General features: G+C 41.6%; 1 protein-coding gene across 2 annotated transcripts in view; it reads right to left on the bottom strand.

The window, feature by feature from the left end:
• Nucleotides 1-21,260, bottom strand: part of PAG1 (phosphoprotein membrane anchor with glycosphingolipid microdomains 1) — a 137,342-nt gene that overhangs the window by 90,278 nt on the left and 25,804 nt on the right. For both annotated transcript variants that reach the window (XM_072804113.1, XM_072804115.1), the window contains exon 2: nucleotides 2,459-2,525. The gene's annotated coding sequence lies outside the window, so the exon portion shown is untranslated. The remainder of the gene's footprint in view (nucleotides 1-2,458; nucleotides 2,526-21,260) is intronic.

The following is a 21,260-nucleotide window of genomic DNA, read 5'->3' as shown; positions in this document are numbered from 1 at the left end:
GGAAGATGGAAAGGACCATAAATTGGTTTTAGTGGCTCTTCTTTAGTGCATGAATATGAAAAATAAAATAGAAAGCAAGACATTATTGTTGGTAAAATGCTTATATTTAGAGAAAAGCAGAGCATGAGACTACTCTCCACAACCATTATTTTTTTCCTACAGTTAAATCTTACGCTCAATGCTCAGTGTCTAAAGGAGGATCAGACATATAAATGGAAAATTAAATACAGTATGATCAGAGACACAACTTAAGAACTATGGAAGCCCAGTTACAACGGGGGATCGGGAGGGCTTCTCAGAGGACATGGAAGCCGAGGTGGATCTAGAAAGATTCACCGGAATTTATCAAGGACAAGGCGGCAAGGGCATTCTCAGAAGTGAAAACAGCCTGTGCAAAGGCATGTGTGCCCAAAAGCACACTGTGTGTTGGAATATCTTGAGAAATTCAGTTTAAATGAAGCAGAGATGTCAAAGCAGGGAAAGGTAAACAGGATACTGGAAGGGTGCCACCGGGTCAATTGTGCAGGTTCACACCAAAGTGTTTGGATCTATTCTCAAGGTTAAAGGGCCCACAGAAGTCATTGAGAGCAGGAAATCACGTTATCAATTTGAAAGCAAGGTATCTCGAATGGGTAGAGTCTATTGGAAAAGAGCTATGTTAGCTCTAGCAACAGGCTGATGCAGAGTCAGGAAGGCCAGGGCTAATGTAGTGATGGTAGGAGGCAGAGGAGAAGATTGAGAAGATATTTACAAGGAACATTTGTAGCAGCTGGCCATTAATATTTGGTCTCATCAAGCACCAGTCACTGTTCTTAGAATTTTCATATATTATCTTAAATCCAGAATCTACTGTGGACTGGATGCAGAAGGTGAAGCAATGTCAGGTCGGAGATTTCTGGCTTGAGTTATGGGGTCGACAGTGATGCCTTTAATTGAAATATTGATTCCAGAAGAAGGAACCAGTTGTAAGCAGAAAGTGAGTGAGGCGGGTGGATAGAAGACATTTCACTGAATCCATATTAATTTTGAGAGCTGCTTGGGATATGCAAGTGAAGATAACCAAAACATTGGGGTCAGGAATTTGGCAGAGAGCACACTGGAAATTTGGCAGAAAAAAAAAATGCTCAGTTAAATTTAAGCAGTCAGCCACGTACAAAAAAAGTAGCACATAATACAATGCTTTCCAAAAACTTAAGACTGATTCGACTACAGAAACATCTGAGACCTATTCTAGAATATATAGATTCTTGAGTTAAATTTTAATTCCCCCTAACTAGAACATGTTCTACATTTCAGGCCCACACATAAAATAAGGCAAGTAGCTCCAGTGGAAATAGAAGTGGCTCAGAGAAAATATCTAATCCTTAAATCGAGATTCTTGTCCAATGTTGGGAGATCAGAGGAAGGCATTTTTGGAGTGTGGATAATCAAAGCTCTTAATGCACTGATTCTTTAAACTAAGTTAACTCACAAAAGGCAGGCTGTTTTCCAGGATCTGTAGTTATATTTAGAAAGACCTCAGAGGGTAACCAAAATGACCCTGAAATTGCTCCCTGTTCTCTTAAGAGGAAGGGGTTACTCTGAAAGAGAAAGAAATTCTCAGCAACTTAAAAAAAAGATTTAATTAAAAGACAGTGGCCTTTTTTACAAGATTCGTTCTATAAAGAGATTGGAAACATTCAAGCCAGATGTACGCCTTTCTTTCCAGCCCATAGAGGAATTGAATAATGATGTATAACGGATAAGGGTCAGTCAGGTCACCATGTTCATGGTTTGTAAATCTTTTAAAATGGGTGAATACAGCACTTCAAAGTCCAGGAGTCATCATAAAAATTGATAATCAAGTAGTAAGCTAATTGCCAAAATTAAACACAGGATGACTTTGTGTTAACTCATTCTTCCATTAGGTTGGATGATTTTTTTTCTGGATTCGGTTCTGTTTGAAGGTGACCCAAGATCATTAAAGATATTTAATACAACTTTATGATTAACACCATATGAGATTCCTAACACCACTAATAACAGGAAACACAATCTCATATAATTTCACTTGTGGTGGTGGTGACAGTGGCGAACACTACAGTATCTCATTAATCTTACCTATCCAATGATTATCTCTATCTCAAAGGTGAGTAGAGAGACAGAGAGGACAGGCCTTTTGCCCAATCTCCCATTAGCCTTAGAAGGCAGAGCCAGGGTAGTGCCCATCACCAAAAGGAAACACCATACTATGGAAAGCATAACCATAGGTGTCTCACAACCTCTAGGCAGAAACCCATGGTGCTAAATTTGAAACTGCACAAGCTAATACACTTGGGGGCTTTTCAACTTCACAGCTGTGTCTGCAGTCCTGCAATGCAAGGTCCCCAAATAATCAATCTATTGATGTTTCTAAGAAGTTAAGCTAAATGTAAGCTTGAATAAGCGAGAATGTAGAATATATCAGATACGTGAATACCTTGAAATTGTTCTTTCCCAGCTCTGTTACACCCAACAGCTGAAATAAGAGAATGACCTCGTGTTTTCTGGAAAGGAAACACAAGAAGAAACAATTTCAAAACTCTGAACTGAAGGAAAATTACAATAGCAAAGGGTAAAATGATTACCTTTTCATTTACTTATTAAAGTTTTGAGCAATAAGAAAAGCAACTGACAAATAACTATTTAGTTAACCTTTAGTAGAATGTTTAAAAACAAAGTTTAAAACTTGCTCTTAAAAAATAAAAATAAAACTTGCTCTTAAAATATTCACAGACCCATATATTTATCCTAATTTTTATATATGTAGAAAAGTAAAAATGACATTAATCACATGTGCTCCCAATGATGAATAACTATGCCCACGCTGTTTTTTTTATTTATTTATTTATTTATTTATTTATTTATTTATTTATTTATTTATTTATTATTGGAGTTCAATTTGCTAACATATTGCATAACACCCAGTTCTCATCCCATCAAGTGCCCTCCTCAGTGCCCAGTCCCCCATCCCCCGTCCACCCCCTCTTCCACCATCCCTAGTTCGTTTCCCAGAGTTAGGAGTCTTTCATGTTCTGTCTCCCTTTCTGATATTTCCCACTCATTTTTTCTCCTTTCCCCTTTATTCCCTTTCACTATTTTTTATATTCCCCAAATGAATGAGACCATATAATGTTTGTCCTTCTCTGATTGACTTATTTCACTCAGCATAATACCCTCCAGCTCCATCCACGTCAAAGCAAATGGTGGGTATTTGTCGTTTCTAATGGCTGAGGAATATTCCATTGTATACATAGACCATTTCTATACACTAACAATGAGACTAAAGAAAGAGAAATTAAGGAGTCAATCCCATTTACAATTGCACCCAAAAGTATAAGATACTTAGGAATAAACCTAACCAAAGAGGTAAAGGATCTATACCCTAAAAACTACAGAACACTTCCGAAAGAAATTGAGGAAGACACAAAGAGATGGAAAAATATTCCATGCTCATGGATTGGAAGGATTAATATTGTGAAAACGTCAATGCTACCCAGGGCAATTTACACATTTAATGCAATCCCTATCAAAATGCCCATGCTGTTTTAGACTCGTTGCTTCATGTTACCTCTCTCACACAAACACTGACAGTAACGGTGGGTTAGTACCGCACACCTCACACACAGACCTTTTGAGTTCTTTAAGGTATCATGGATTAAAACAAAAAGGGTTGCATGTTCTAAGAAGATGACAGCCTTATCAGAACAGAGATAGTTGGAACAAAATTGTACAGGACTGTGTGATAATTATTACAACATATTTAGCCATATTATTTTGTTTTCACCTTGAAATGTGCTATATTTTTTTAAAAAGATTTTATTTATTTATCCATAAGAGACACAGAGATGTGGAGACATAGGCAGAGGGAGAAGCAGGTTCCCTGCGGGGAGCCTGATGCAGGATTCCATCCCAGGACCCTGGGGATTACGACCTGAGCCAAAGACAGATGCTCAACCACTGAGCCAACCAGGTGCCCCAAAATGTGCTATATTTTTGTTGGCATTGCTTCTTACCTTAAAATAAAAACTGTATTACTTATAAAGATCACTTCCTCTAAGAGGAAGTGTGATGCAAGTATGAGGAATATAATCTCAAATCTAAAATTCTGTTTTTTGTTGACTATGGATCAAGGAAGGCAACTTAAAGTATGCTAAGTAGAAGTAAAGAGCTGTGGTCATGAAAGTACGGCCCAGTAACGAGACTGAATATTCTCAGAAACAGCATCCACTGATGTAAACCAATGCATTTTTTTTTCTTTTTTTGGTAAAGTTTATTTTATTTATTTATTTATTTATTTTTTGGTAAAGTTTAAAAGAGAAAAGAAAGAGACATTTCTTAGGAAAAAAAAAGTGAAAAGCAAAGCAATGCTAGAAAGACCAAAAAAAATTTAGTAAAATTGACAATAAACAAGGCGGTGGTCCCTTCATGACCTGGCATATAAGCCTCTCCAGTGGCCAATAAGACAAGAGCTCCTCAACCCCTACTGCACCTCTTGGGGCCTAAACTCACATGGTCTAAGAGCCTCCTGGATATAAGGTCCAAGAGAAATGTTCAGGAAAGGGCAAGGAGAATTACACATCGAAACCAGAGAGAGGGTAAAGATCACATTTACCAACAGTCCACTTTCAACAAAGGAAGGCAATGGAAATTCTTTCCTCTTTGCCTTTTGCTGGGAAATTCCCCCACTCTGAACCACTGAGCACTACAGTTCAGCAATATTATGGGTTTTGGTAGGTTTCCTGAAAACTTGTCATTTATAAAACCAAGAAGATCCATTTCAAGCTCTAATCAACTGCATCAGAAACAAATGTTGAATCATATTTGCTCAAACATGGAAAACTATTTTGAGGCACTGCTACATCTGTCTAATAAGCCTTATTAATAAAGCTCTGTGCTATACAAAAGCAAAATGGTAAGGCCCAGTTCAAGAGACCAAGTTCCCAATATATAGGACACAGAGATACAGGGAATAATAGAAGTATGTATAGGTTGTGAATAGAGTACAGAAAAGAGCATGAGGGCTCCATATGTAGAACTCTCCACAGCTCCTGGGATAAAACCACACCACTTGGCCTGGCGTGGCAAACTCCCCATTATGGCACTGCCACCATGCCCAACATCCTAGCTCAGCATCTATCTCCTCTTCCTCAGCTCCCACCCATAGTTCTCCATGTCTCTGCCACACTGTTTGCTTGTTTGTTATTTTTCTAAGGGGCTAAACAACTAATCTAGACATGAATATCATATAAAGCACTTGTTAGAAAGCTAGAAACCATCTGTAACGTGCTTAATAAGACTAAGTGGATCCTGGTATCTGGCAGGTGGGTTCTCCCACCTGGATCCACAGCCTGTCACATCCTTCTCAATCTTGCCCTTCTTTTATTTAGAATAAAAGAAGGAGAAGTAAACTGTAAGCACTAGTAAAAGTACAGAGCACTAAAATTTGGAGCTGGATAATTCTTTGTTTGGAGGGGTTGTGGTTCCTCCACCCGTTGGCTGTGACAACCAAAAAGGTCTCTGGACTTTGGCACATGTCCCCTGAATGGTTAAATCACTCCCGCATGGCCCCTGCGCAAGGATGACACGCAAATTCGTGAAGCGTTCCATATTTAAAAAAAAAAAAAAAAAAAAAATCACTCCCCAGTTGAGACTAACTGGTCTCAAATGAATGATGACTTACTAAAATATAGTAATATTTATATCCTAACTTTCATACTATGCAGAAAGACAACGGTTTGGATGAAGACCATCAGAAAGGGCACAGGTGGAGGAGGAAAGCATATTTATTGAGCACCCTCTGTATTCTTGGGCCTATGTGAGGTCAGTCATCGTATTTAATACTCACAAAACACACTCTGCTTTTTCTTCCTAAATCAAAGCTTGCTGAAAACCTTGGGAGGCAAGGAGTGATGCTGGCAATGTTATTACAAGCAAAACTCTTAGAATAAAATTAATATTTCTAGAACTTTGCACAGACACCTTTTCCTTTTCCTTCACTTGCAACACCCAACTGCTGAACTTCTCAGCCTTGAGAATGAGCTGTGCTACACATTCCCATGCAGAGTGCCTCCATTTGTGGCTTCATAGGATATTCCCTCTACCAATTTCAAAGCCATGTGGTTGTTTTCAGAAGTGTAGGCCCAAATGGTGTCAGATGCATGGCCAAAAATGTCCTCGTCCTAAATGCATGATGAAGTAGGCATAGTTAGCCTGTGGAACTGTCAAATGCTAACTCATTACAGCTCTTTGTCAGTGTCCCAAGTGAAGACAACACGCTCTGTAGCCCAGAGCAGATGAGTTGGTTAAAGGCTGACTTGACTACCGACCACTCTGAGAGTGATTGATGAAAGAGGGACAGCAATTCCTGACAGACCTGGAAGTTGGTCGGTTTCCCCCCTGGCCCCACAAGAGCCTAGCAAGCTCAACAATCTCAATGACATCTGGCATAGTCAGGTCCAAAAGGCTCTCTAAGCTGGGGTCTTCCATAATAATAGTTTTTATTATAATTGGCTTTTTTTCAGATTCTGTTCTAATATAATCACATCTTCTCCTCTAAAACATCTAATACCTAATATCTGTTCAAATACTTAAGAACAGTTTCCATGTGCTGGACACTATTCAAGGAGGTGTTTCTTTTCTTTTAAAGATTTTAGGGGATCCCTGGGTGGCTCAGCAGTTTACCACCACCTTCAGCCCAGGGTGTGATCCTGGAGTCCCAGGATCAAGTCCCACGTCAGGCTCCCTGCATGGAGCCTGCTTCTCCCTCTGCCTGTATCTCTGCCCCTCTCTCTCTCTCTCTGTGTGTGTGTGTGTGTGTGTGTGTCTCATGAATAAATAAAATCTTAAAAAAAATAAAATAAAAAAATAAAGATTTTGTTTATTCACAACGGACAGAGAGAGAGAGAGAGAGAGAGGCAGAGACATAGGCAGAGAGAGAAGCAGGCTCCCTGCAGGGAGCCCCGTGCAGGACTCGATCCCAGGATCCCGAGATCATGACCTGAGCCAAAGGCAGACAGACGCTCAACCACTGAGCCACCCAGATGCCCCAAGGAGGTGTTTCTGACCAAGACAGACAAAATTCCCAGCTCTCATGGAGCTTTTTGGTAGAGGTGGGAGACAAACCAGCCATCTCGCAAAACAGAGAATTCCTGAACAACTGAAGCTAGTCTGGGGCATGAGTACAGTCATGCTGGCCCCTCAATGTGACCATCACGATGGCACCCCTGGGAGAAGCAGAGAACGCCCAGTGCTCCCATGGCTCCGGCAGGGAAGACCCCCGACGTGGGCCCACACGCAGGCACGTGAGTGAATCCAGCAGAGGGAGAGTCCGAAGCAAGGTTATCACCCTGAAACGTAAGGGTGGGCAAGGAAACAGTGAAGGTGTCCCAGGAGAGCAGCAGGTAGCTGGAGTCCTCGGAGAGGGGGAGATGCGAATGGACCGGGGAGCCAGCAGTGCGAGGGCCACCGAGATCCAAGCGAGCCCTCGCAGCATGCACCTGTGTGCTCCTCCAGCCGCATCCGCAGCACAGGGAGGATGCGGGCAGGGGCAGGGGCCAGGTAGGGGTGCACACCCAGGACGGGGAGACAGAAGCAAAGAACCCGAGGGCGCATGCAAAGGCGTGTTAGGAAGAGAGAATGGAATCCGCTCTGGGTAAATGGGAAAGGAGAACTGGCCCGAGTGACAGAGACTGGAAATGAGTAGGGCCTGTGGGTTGCAGGCGCTGGCAGCGTCCGAAAGTGACTGGAAGCCAGGAGGTGCGGTGGAACAGAAAGAGGGGGGATCAGAGAACAGGATGCTGGGAGGGAGGCTGGGTTAGATCCTCACTGTTCAAGGTGCGGCCCTACACCGGCAGCCTCGACACCGGGGACGCGTGTGGACTACAGACTCTCAGACCTACTGCATCAGACGCTACGCTTCACCAGGTGACTCGGGCGCGCTGTGAAGGAGAACCAGCCTCCGTGGGAGCCCGACCAGAAGCCACAGGCACCAGATAAAAAGGTGCTAGTGAATCAGTGTCTGGGGTTAGGGACTTCCCTGGGGCTCTGCTTCCCCTGCTCCACTTGACACGGCTCACTCTGGCATCCTGCCTTTGCACCCAGCTGCCTCCTGCCCTCCCGTGCTGCTGGGAGACCTTAGAGTCCAGGGACCAAAGAAGGCTGCCCCTCCAAGTGCCCCATTCACAGTCCCACTGCTCTGTCAGCAAATGGCACCCCCCTTGCATCCTGAGACCGAGGGCCACGTAGCCCTCTCTGCTCTCCGGGGCCTTCGGGGTGGCAAGCGGACACTTAGTGCCCCCATGCAGCCTGTGTAGTCCACATGCCTCCACAGATCGTTTAGTAGGCACTGATGCAAAATAGATGGTACTGGGGCAGCCCGGATGGCTCAGCAGTTTAGCACCTGCCTTTGGCCCGGGGTGTGACCCTGGAGACCTGGGATCTAGTCCCACATTGGGCTCCCTGCATGGAGCCTGCTTCTCCCTCTGCCTGGGTCTCTGCCCCTCTCTCTCTCTTTCTGTGTCTCTCATGAATAAATAAAATCTTAAAAAAAAAAAATAGATGGTACTGGCAAAATGTATAATACGGCTTTTCAGGTTTACTTCCTGCTATCACAATTATTCCAGATTTTATATCTCCTTTAATATGAGGAGACTGCCTTCACTCTTGATAGTTAATTTTATAAAACAAAACAACAGCTGTACGCGACATTACAGAATGAAAGCTGAGGCTGAGCCTAATTAACGGAGGCTCTGCTTCAATAACAGCTTTATTCCTAATAAACAGAGTGTGACATTTTCATTAACCCAGATACAAACTCCTGTACAAATACCCACATGTGAAATAATATAAAAATTCCAAATTTAGACTTGCTCACTCTTCTCTTTCAAGACACAAATGATTCTAGATGCTGTCACTTCCAATAGTTTTTTTATGATTACTGAAAAATTATCAGTTATGAGTCCTACTATTTGCAGGCGCTGTGCTACACATCCCATACAGCTTCGTCTCATGTAATGTTCATGAGAATTCCACGGGATCTGTACTACTGTTATGCTGGTTCTACAGATAAGAAAACTGAGCCTTGGAAAGGTTAAGTAATACAGTCAGTGAATGGCAGAGCCAAGTTTCAAACCCAAGTTTCATCCAAAGCGTGGCCTCACTCACACATACCATTTAAGATTGGATTAATTTACAGCTGTCACCTCAGAGTGTGGCCATACAGTTTTCTCTGCATCCCAGAGCAAATGCACAGTTACTACTAAATATCATTTGTGCTGACATGAATCCAGAAAGCATAAAATGATGCTCTCTAATCTCATTATCAGTAAATATTCGATACAGACACTCTTGGTTAGATGGGACCCTTTTCTAGATCTGTGATAATTCTTTTAGCTTTTTCTCAGCTAGAATAAATGAACAAAGTGAGCCAATCTGGCATCACTCTGATAAACTTTGATATGCTTATAAACAGACGTGCTCAACACTATGGGTACCTGAATGCAGTCTCCGGTGGGTGGTCAGCCTGGCCTCCAAGAACAGAATCTTTTCTGCTGTTAGGAAAAATGTTGGCAATGGCCATTGTCTGACACCTTCTTCCACCAAGGCAGCAGAGACCTCAGGTATATTTATCAAGCATACAGAAAAAAAGAGAGCCGAGTCCAAACCTTCCTGTGTAAATTAATTACCACGAGACTTTGGACACACTGGCTCCTTCCCTGAGTCACTTAACAAGGTACCAAAGTCTGGTCCTGCCTGCCCTGCTTCCCAAGGATGGCATGAGGATGACTTGATGGGCCCAAGGCCCTTGGATGGAAGAGCTGAGGCTAATGACACTGTGTCCACACATTCACACTGAGCAATACAAAATCAGGCCAGGACACCTGCACATGGGAATCACAGTGAGGCATGTGTGGCTGATAAAATATTTCTTTTGAAGTTAGTAAAGCCAAAATAAACAACAATAACAACAAAGGAAGCCCTAGAAACTGACCTTCCCATTCCCGAATCCTCTTCAGTAAAACAGAAACAGAAACCTCTTCAAGTACAAATTAGAGAAACACCTTTCCAGTCTCCCAGATTTTAAAAGGAACAAACGTTGTAAGAAAATAAATATCCTAAGGCCCCTGTGAAATACGTAACCTTTTTATTTTAATATGTCCTATATCTGGATGAATATTTATCACTCAATATTTATTACTGTCTCTATGCATATTTCTCCATCTGTCTTCGGTTGTCAAGTTTGATAAGGCAAGGGCCAAACCCATTTAGTTCTTTTTGTAAAGCATGTGAAATTGTTATGCATAATTAGGCACTTAAAGGGTTTTTGATGAAAATGATTATGAAGAATGAGAACAGTTAATACCACGGCAGGCGTGTTTTTTGAAACCTTCCTGTCTATTCTGAAATGTCACATGGTCACACTCATCGACCTGTAGAGCTAATGGGCTCGGGGGTGGTGCAGGGCTAGCGAAACATGTGGTCTGTGGCCCAGCAGCAGCATCACCAGAAGCCTGTTAGAAAGGCAAAGCTCGGGCCCCACCCTAGACCTACTAGGTGAGAATCTGCAGTTTAACAGGATGCCCAGGCAACGTGTATGGACATTAAAGTCTGAGAAGCACAGACCAGAGAACCATATAGTTCAAGGAACTTCATTTCACGCACAGGGAAGTAAGACATCCAGAAAGGCTGAGTGATGTGCAAGTAGCAACAGATCCTGAACTGGGCCTGGTACCTTCTGACCCCAGTGTTTTACTACCTCTTGCTTCTGCAGGCGTATTCCTCCTAAAATGACTCTTCTGGGTGTCTACGAATACATAACCATCTACAGATTCCTGAGAACACAGGTTGTTTTTGTTTGCCACGGAGGCCTTTATTCTCTCAACATTTTGAATATGCTTATAAGATGCTGGAAACAGAGCTCTAGAAAGCCATCTCATAGCAGCGGGCTGGCTCACTGCATGCTGCCCCAGATGAGAGACCACATCATGACACCATGCTCCTTGGCCGAAATCCGGATCCCACATTTCTGCACATTGCAGGTCTCATGATGCAGCGCAGGCTGCTGATCGTCTTTGCCCCCTATTCCCTATTTCACTAAATGCTCCTAAGTCCTGGCTGATGCACGGCTCTGCTTTGCAGTTCAACTGAATGAATAGGATTCAAACCCTCAAGGATATGTATTCCAAGAAAAAAAACACAGAAACATTTGAAAATTTGCAAAACTTTCTTTGAATTGCGGTTAATACACTAGTTTGTCACCACCTCTTTTAAGCCAGTTCCCATCACATCTTCCTGGTCCAGCCATATTACATATTTCCTATATCAGATTAGGAGCCATTAATTTCTTTTTTTTTTTTAAGATTTTATTCATTTTGAGAGAGAGAGTGAACGAGCATGAGCAAGGGGGAAGGACAGAGGGAGGAGAAGCAGGGCTTCTCCGATGGATGCAGGGCTCGATCCCAGGACCCTGGGTTCACGACCTGAGCGGAAGGCAGATGCTTAACTGACAGAGCCATCCAAGCACCCCAGGAGCCATTAATTTCTAATTAAATTAGGGGAATTTTATTATGGGTTTCCCCTTAGACTTCAGCCACAAAAAAGTAGCTAGTAAAGAGTATTCAATATTTAAATTCCAGCACTGTTGTGCAACTAATATTTTCCAAAAGGCTGAAAAGGACTGATACATACTTTAATCAGACCTGTATAGGGCAGATATCTGTGTTGACTCACATGTGAATACCAAATGGCACCCTCCAATATAGTGAAAATATTAATTTCTGGAAAAACTATCTTTTCAGGTATGAAAAGATCAGCTGCAGTTTTTCAACAACTTGGAGTTTTTTCTGCATATTTAGAAATCAGAAAGGAATTTATTGAACATTAAAGAAAGCACTGAAGGAGGCAGGTTTTTAAAACACAAAAGATTAATCAATAATTCAAAGTTTAGACTAAGGGTTTGGGGAACATGCAACAATTTTACTGAAAGCAAAACATCTAGATTAGTTGAAGAACAAACTGACCTGTGTTGTAGATACCAGTTCCTAAATAAACCTTGAGAGAGACCACCATATGAGAGAGAGCCAGACTTAGCCTAGAAGCATTCTTCTCTCCCTTAAGGCAAAGTCCTTCATAAGAGAACAGCATTCCATCATTTGAGGGTACAAAGTACCCAGAAAAGACCAGAAAAGATAAAGGGGAAAAAAAGTACCAAAATAAGATACTACCTGCTGAAATGCATATCCCAAGAAGCCAATCACAAACTAGTTGACGTATCAGGTTTTAAGAAACCTTCATTGCACCTTTGAGGTTATATTAAATTGGTATAGTAAGCACTAAGGACACAGCCTAGCATACAGTCAGTGGAATGTAAAATCTACTGCCTTAGACCCACATTCCCTGAAAAGCAGCAACTGAATGAAACTATTTCACTGCTGCCCTTTAGATGAAGCACATGCTCCCTATTTGCCCCAGTCCTCACCCCTCCCTATTGTATCCCAGATACTGCAGCCAGGTACTAGCTGCTTCTGATCACTGCAAGGCACTGCTGTTCTTGGAGTTAACACAAAGGGATGCTAGTTTTACCCACCTCTCTACCAAATCACTGACTTCCTGGGAGGGCTTTGAGGTCTGGTTCATTTAACTCAGTTATGAGCTTATTTGACCCACCTGAGCCTATGACTCTTGCCCTGAATAATGCTATCAAGCTGTTGCTTTTGCCAGGACCATTCTCTTCTCCCCTTTCCCACCCCCAATTAGAATTCATTTTTCAAGGCTTTTACAGTCTTTCTGATCTCATCAGTTAGAATCTACTGCTTCATTATTATGTGTGCTAAAATTTTAGAATGAGTTCTCTGTACTATGAATCATTTGTAGGCCAATAGTTGAATCTTCTGATGTTCTTCCTCATAACTACAAGGCCTTCCATTGCTCACAACATCCAGCTGCAGCTTCTCAACCTCCTTTGTATTGGAGCCATGATCATCGCCATCCTGCATATACACACATACATACATGTATGTGTAGGCCTTCAGCATAGGCCTTAAGTGTGTGTGGGTGGGGGCAGGGGTGCTTTGCTGGGAGAAGGTAGAAAGGACAGAAGAGGCATTTGTATGCCTTCCTGATTTGGATCTCTTCTACCCACAGGGGCTATAAAGAAATGCAGTAAGTGGTAAAGGAGACTGGAAAAGATGAAGGACAAAGGTGGTTGACTTTCTTCCAGTATTTCTGGAACTCCCCTCCCCAGCTTCCACTCTGCAAGTCAGGTCTATGTGACAAGGTAGGATCTAGAGTGAGGACGAGGAGGAGAAGGAGAAAGTGGTGGGGGGTGGGGGGCAAGAGATGAGAATACCTTGTGAGTTCCTTACCCATGCTCCATAATCCTCCACCTCAGAGAGAAAGTCTGCAGCTGCTGAAAGAATAGGGAAGAGAGGGACACCTGGGTGGCTCAGTGGTTGAGTGCCTGCCTTCAGCCCTGGGCATGATCCTTGAGTCCCAGGGTCGAGTCCTGTGTCGGGCTCCCTGCGTGGAGCCTGCTTCTCTCTCTGCCTGTGTCTCTGCCCCCCTCTGTGTGTGTGTCTCTCATGAATAAGTAAATAAAAATCTTTAAAAAAAAATAATAGGAAAGAGAGAAGATACCAGAGAACAAGGAGCAGTCAAATCTCCTCCACCTTGCCTGCCATCTCAAAAGCTTTTAAACCTCCTTCACTCTTATGTCTGCTTCTCAGTTCCAATCTTGTCCCTGGCAACATGAATGCCTCTTCTCATGCTTCAGTCTGCTCTTTCTCCTCCATCCTGAAATCCACTCCAAGGAGTCACACCTGAGGCTGGAAGAGCAGCTCCTTTGAAGATGGGACTCTGGTCTTGTTCAACTGGTATATAACCATGCCTACCATTGCCTGCCTGGTCCAGGAATCAAAGCCACATGAATGGAACTGGATCAATAAAAACTCCTGAACTCAAGAATACTTTTCCTTGTAGGATTGTTATTACAAATGTACTCAGGAAATCTCTTGACATACAGAAGAAGGAAAAATAAACTGTCTGCTAGGGTATTTCTTCTTTGTCTTGAGGGAGGGAGGGAGGGAGAGAGAGAGAGAGAGAGAGAGAGAGAATGAGCCAGCCCATGAGCAGGAGGAAGGGCAGAGAGAGGAAGAGAGAATCTTAAGCAGGTTCCATGCCCAGCATGGAGCCGACACAAGGCTTGGATCTCACGCCCCTGAGATCGATCACAACCTGAGCAGAAATTCAGGAGTCCAATGCTTAAGTGACTGAGCCACCCAGGCATCCCCTGCACCCCCTTTATTTTAGTGCTAGATCTTCTGGGTTCAAGGTACTCGGTTGCAAATTATTTCTCATGTACTTGTTTCTTGAGATGAGGTGACAAGTTTTTCATCTAACAAAGTCACCTGCAAAAATATTTAAATCTATTACCCAAAATACTTTAAAAACAAATATCTTGAAAAGAATTGAGGTCAACTTCACAGTTAACTTGAAGGTTTTTCTCTTCTAGCCCTTAGGAAAGTGGGGATAAGAACTAAGGTGTTTTCCAACAGGCGAAAAGATCTTCCTAACATTCTGTAAGTCATGAATGGCTGTATTTTGAAAATGAGCAGATATTTGAGCTTAGTGCAAAGACTAAACCCGAAAAACATCTAAGTTTGGAAGCAGGTCTGCAAAGAGCTGTTTGAGAACACTCACACATTGATAAGAATCCCAAAAGCATGTGTGGCTTTGACTGCCATTCCTTATCCCTCCTTATTTTTATCTAACTTAGTTCCCAGGCTCCTGACTCATTACATTAAAAGACAAGCTGTTTCAGATGACCTTGTAGGTACAGAATAAAAAGAGCAATTGACAAAAAAGAAGAAAAAATGTACAGTGCAGAGATGTTGCTATTTATGAAAGGAAACATTGACTGTTTGGGGCAAGAAAGAGCAAGACTGTCTTCTGTCCTGGCCCTGGGAGCCTTCCCTCTATAACAGCCAACACTGCCAGTGGGCTGACAACATATACCAGGCATTGTTCTACGTACTTTTCATATGCCAACAATCCTACAAGGGAAATGCGATTATTACACCATTTTACAGATGAGGAAACTGAAGTATTGAGAGACTCATTATTTGCTCAAGGTCACAGAGCAAGGAGGGAAAGGGGACAGGAGGTAGACAAACAGCAGAAGTCTGGCTCCAGACAACATGCTTTTATCTTCTCAACCCTTACTCCATTTGACTCTCTTTTGCTCGCTTCTCCATTATCTTCCCTCCCTCCTGCAAATGCTCCAGCTTCACCCACAGCAGCATTATAAGCTCAGCGGTTGCTGATCCCCTGGTCTGGTGAAACCCTAGCCAGGTCTCAGCCTTCTCAGACCTTTCCTTTGATTAAAGATAACACGGATTAGCAGCAAGCTGCGAAATGGGCAGGAGTCCACAGATTAGAGCCCAGCCAACTTTCCATTCCTGAAACCGTCTCCCCCTTTTATTAGCACCACTCACATGCCCAGCCGGGAAGGTTGTCTTCTTCATGGGATCTTCAATTATCCCTCGATCCTAACACAATCTGTGCAAACAAGGCTGACTCCTGTCATCTACTCTTTGATCGGGAAGCAAACAAAACAAACTTCTAATCGTAATATCATTTGCAATACCATTATCCTGAGATAATATAGAATTACTTAGGAGTTCAGTACTGAACATAATCAGTTCACTTCTGAATGTCTGCTCGGCAACAAAAATGTGCTAAGTACTACCCAGTATATCAATATGAATAATTTATCAATCCTTCCCTCCTACTAAATTTCCCTTCTTTGAAATTCTTTACTCCTATTTTCTACTATGTCAACTATTCCAGATTGAGTAGCTGAGAATCAGGAGAGACACTCGGGGTTGGGCCCCTCAGGAAGCAGATGGGACCTCTGAGTTGTAAAACTGAAAACAGCTTGAATACTTTGTTAGAAAACCAGATGCAGAAGAAATATGAGCTTGTACTATGCATATTATGCACCATGAAACCAAACCAATTTATAAGTACTCCACTGAAACTCCAGATAGAACTACCAGAAAGTCTTTAGTAAAGAATGTTAAAGTCACTGAAACCATGAAGACCGTAACTGCACAATTTTCATCATTACTGATTTAAGAATTGCCAAAGGAGACATATGCCCTTCCATGTATACCGATTTCATTTTAGCGAGTAACTTTCATAGGTGGTCAAATGATAGCCACTCCTCCAAGTATATTGAAGTCTTAGAACAGCAATTTCTCAAATAATGGAGGTTTGCAGAAAGAGAACTTTAGTTTACACGTAGGGAAGACACAACTTTACAAATTGCTAAGATAAAAGGTACAACATCAAAGCCACGAGAAAGAAACCTGCCTTGTATGTAGGTAGGCCGGAAGAAAGAGAGACATGGAGAGAGAAAGAAAAAAAGAGTGAGCAATTGAGGGACGCCTGGGTGGCCCAGAGGTTGGACATCTGCCTTTGGCTCAGGGCGTGATCCCCAGGTCCTGGGATTGAGTCCCACATCAGGTTCCTCTCGGGAAGCCTGCTTCTCCCTCTGCCTGTGCCCCTGCCTCTCTCTCTGTATCTCTCATGAATGGATAAATAAATAATAAAATATTAAAAAAAAAAAAAAAAAGAAAGAGCAATAGATTTCCTAATGAAGAGAAAAGAAAGGCTGCATACACCTTGAAGAAGTCCTATTTGGGCAGGTCAGGTGTGAGGGCAGGACAGAGAATGTGGCCCTAGCAGAGGTAATAGCCTTGCAGTATCAAGAAGGGCAAGAGTCATAAATTTAGGTGCTGACCCGTGTCAGGCAGGTACCATATTAAGTGTGAAGTGTACCAGAGGAACTTACAGCCTTCTCAGCTCTTTGACTCGGCAGCGAGGTGGGGTAAAATGTTATTTTCCTCTAAGAAAAACAACAGGGCTACGCAGTGGTAGCTGGCTGGCTGCATTATCCCAGAGCAATATGGAGTGGTGAGGCCTGTGGCAAGCATTCCTCTTCCACAGGGGTTAGTTCACTAAGTGTATGTATCCAACCTGTCTGGGGGAATTTGGGAATGTGAACCCAATGTGAGCAGATTTTCTGTGTTTTCCTAAGAAAAGCTGGAAATTTGGATTTTTACACACCTTGCAATGTTTTAGCGTGTGCTCCTATAAGTTTTATAATAATAGTGTAATAATAATACAATAATATTGCCACCAACAATACTTTACAATAATACCAAGCAGGCCAACAAAACAGGTTTGAGGATGAGGTTTGAGGGCCATGTGATATATGGCTTCTGAGGAGGTGGGAGGAAGATGGGATTATAGATAGCAAAGGCCTGGACTTTCCATCCCAGATTGATTCCACCGTAGCCTGGGAAAACTGCTTAAACTCCCTCAGGTCAGCACCTGGCTCCAGAGAGATACTTGGAGACTAAATTAACAGCCTACGCAGAAAGGCAGAGGAGTGCAGTCTTAAGAAAGAACGGTGATGATACTGAACATCTTTTCATGTATTTGCCACCTGCATACCTTCTTCAGGGATGGGTTTAATTCTTTCATTTTCTGATTGCATTGTATCTTTGTATTGTTGAGTTTTATTAGTCCTTTATTAAACACATGGTTTGCAAATATTTGTCTTCAGTCAGTAGCTTGCCTTTATATCCTTTGTAACAGTATCCTCTGGAGAACAAAAGTTTTTAATTTTGACTACATCCAATTTTTCAAATTTTCCTTTTATAGATTATACTTTTTGGTGTCAAGTCTAAGACCATTATATCTAGCTCTAGATCTTAAAGATTTGTTCCTCTGTCTTTTGCCTAGAGCTTTATCCTTTCATTCTTTGCATCTATCTATCTATCTATCTATCTATCTATCTATCTATCTAATTTACTTTTTTTGCGGACTTACCAGTACTTTAATGATAATCCTCTTCTGTGCCTATTTTGGAAAACTTTGTATTTGCTATTTACCCTATTTCTAGTGCCAATTTTTTTTAATAATAAATTTATTTTTTATTGGTGTTCAATTTGCCAACATACAGAATAACACCCAGTGCTCATCTACTGAGATTTTTACCTTGGTCATTGTATTTTTTTTGGTAAGATGCCCACTAGGTTCTTCACTAAGTTTCCTATTTCTCTGATGAGACTTTCTATTTTTCATGTGTCCTGAACGTTCAAAATCGCTCAATGCCTTTTATGATGACTGCTTTAACAGCTCTGTCCACCGACTGTCTTTTTTTTTTTTAATTATTATTTGGTTTGAGATCTTCCCAGTTGTTGGCATGACAAGTGATTTTTAATAAAACCTGGGCATTTGGGGTATTGTGAGACTCTAGATCTTATTTAAACCTTCTGTTTTAGCTGCCTTCCTCTGAAACCACTCTGACAGGCGAAGAGGGAGACTGTGTCATCATTGCCAGGTTGGAGTAGAATGTAGTTCCTCCCACACCTCCACGGACACCTGAGAGAGGGGTTCCTCCTGGCTGCTGGGCAGGGAGTAGTTTTGGATCTCCACTGGGCCCCTGCTGACACCTCCCTGGCTGGGAGGAGTAGTGTTACTGCTTCCTACGCAGTCTCCACTGACACCACCCCAGTGATTGGAAGGGGTGGAAATCCAGACTCCTCTTGTGGTTTCCACTTTTACATAGAGGTGGAGGTGGCAGGTTTTGTAACCACGCAGCAGAGATCAAAGTCTTGGCTCCTACTACTCAGCATTCTGTGACACTGCCCAGTGGAGGGGGCTCAGGTGCCTCCTCGGAACCTGACAAGAGTGGAAATCTCAGCTTTCCAAACAGCCTTTGCTGGCAGGGTGGGGCCATAGTTTGTTTGTGTGTGTGTGTGTGTGTGTGTGTGTGTGTGTGTGTGTCTGTGTGTGTGAGAGAGAGAGAGAGAGAGAAAGAGAGAAAGATTGAGAGAGAGAATGGAAGATGTTTGGCTAGAGCACAGTAGTTGTCTAAAAGCTTTCGGTGGGGTGTCCCTCTTTGGTCCCTTGGCTAGAAAGGACAGGCTTTCGTTGTTGTTCATGTTTTTTCTGTTCCCATTGGTGTTTCTTGATTGCTGGTTTTTCTAACTCCAAATCTGGAATATATGAGGCAAAAAGAAAACCCACATAACTAATCACTGGGTCATTCCTTGGGTCTTGAGGTCCACTGAGGTTCTGCTGCTTCTCTCCACCTTCATATCTTCTTATGTTTGTTTTACGTGGATGTCCAGGGTTTTTAGGTGTATGTTGTGGGAATAACAGGTAAAAAAGCATGTTCACTCCAACTTCTCAGAAACAGAAATAGTCCTTCCTTTCATTTTGAGGTTAAAATGAGAAACCTTATCAAGTAAGGAAATTACATTTACTATGTTGAAAAAGCTACATCAAGTAGTAGCAGAAGTTTACATGAAATCAATTTGGAATACTTATCAAAAAACCTTAAGAAAAACTTTAAAATTGTGCCATGGCATTTAACGAAGGAGAGAACCAATTTACAAAGAATATGTTTCAAATGCTCTCCAAAAATACCCAAATTCTATGGTTAACTTTTTATTTCAAGATATTTCAAAAAAAAAAAAAAGGACTTTATCTCTGTGGCTAATGTTTTGCAATTGATTATGTAAAAAATATTGAGGTTTTTAGCTTTTTTCCCCCTACTTTGATCATTATTTGAAGGTGCCTTTCTTTCCTAAGCTGTCCGCAAGAAATAGCTGCATACGTCTTATGTATGATTATATTTATACTACCTGAAAGCTCTTCTCCCAAACAACCTCTTTAGTCACTTTAAGAGAACCAGATGTATGATAAAGGATGGCAGTCATCATTAAAGAGCAGACAGGGTCCTAACATTACATCTATTTCCTTTAATCAACCTTTTATCTTAGATGAAATGGGGAGAGTGGCAAAAACACTGCTCAAAGTAAATAAAAGTCTGTCTAAAATATATTGAGATGAAGTCTGTTTTTGACAGAAATTCTTTTTTACAGTTCAATATAAAAGGTTACTCTAAAGAAATTTAATTAAGAAAGTGTCAGAATCAAATAAGATGTAGAAAGTCTCAAGAAATGTGTAAATTAGAATAACCTTCAAATTGATAAAGCACTTTAAACAATCTAAGAGCAGCTCTGAGTTAAGACAGCTGGGCATTTGCTTGGAATAATCCTGGAAAAATCAGGGTTTGGATTTTGTGCTCCACTTGCCAATTAGAAGCAAATGGCGATTCCTTAGGGTAGTCTCTAAATTCATCATGTTATTACTTCACATAGCCTTTCTCTTCCTTGGATGAACAGAAGGAAACTGCATGGTACAGCACTCAATGAAATGTAAAATAAGGATTAACAAGCCATTTTGGAGATTTCGCAAAATTAAGCTTCATCAACCAGCTTGACTCACGGCCAATCTGGCAAAAAGCATCCTAGAAAGAAAACTAACAGTCAAGTGACATGTAGCACAAAAAATTTAAATAACTCCCAGAAGCATTAAAATCATGAAAAGGTGCATTGTGTTCTGTGATCAACCAAGTCCATTACTAGAATAACAAGAGATCATTCTGTACTCAATATGCAAGTCCAAAACAGCCCACTGGCCCACCGTAAATTCTGCTTAGGAAACAAATAGTACATTTCCCTACCTATCTCCACAGAAAAGAACTAATCGTGGGGAAGAATGCATAGGATGGTGTGGAGACTTATTTTCCCTTTATGTGAAAAAGACACATGACACATCCTTACAGAGCTAAGGTGTGGCAAAGGCCATTTCTAGAAGATTGAATAAATCTGAAGTCTGTTTAGTCTGAATATGTCTTTCATGTACAAAACAGAATTGTTAATACAGTCAGGTAAGCTTAAGAACATAGTCAATATTCGAAGACTGCTTAAAAATGGAAAGTTGCATTTTGGTCAATTAGGTTTTATGATTCATTTTTTCATTTTTTAAAAGACTTTTCATATACAGTTCTATCTCTTCTGGTAAGTAGTCATATTTTTTAGTCTGGCAAGGATATATGGGCTATTTAAAAAACAGGATTTTGTCCTATTTAATAGCTATTACATACTGTAAATCAGAATGTACAGCTGAGAGCATTGTAAAAAGTCATATAGTTCATTTTCTATCTTCAGGCAAGATTACATTAAAGTGGTTCAGGCCCAATGTCAGTAATTCTTATTCTCACTGATGGGGAAGGAGAAAAAAAATATGTAAGTGTGAATGTATTTACTTTTCATGAAGTTTATTTATGTTTAACCTAGAATTTCTATGCTGCTCTAACTTAA

Source organism: Canis lupus, chromosome 28 (assembly GCF_048164855.1).
Source record: "Canis lupus baileyi chromosome 28, mCanLup2.hap1, whole genome shotgun sequence".
Taxonomy (NCBI): Eukaryota; Metazoa; Chordata; class Mammalia; order Carnivora; family Canidae; genus Canis; species Canis lupus.
This window is presented reverse-complemented; position numbering and strand designations above follow the sequence as displayed.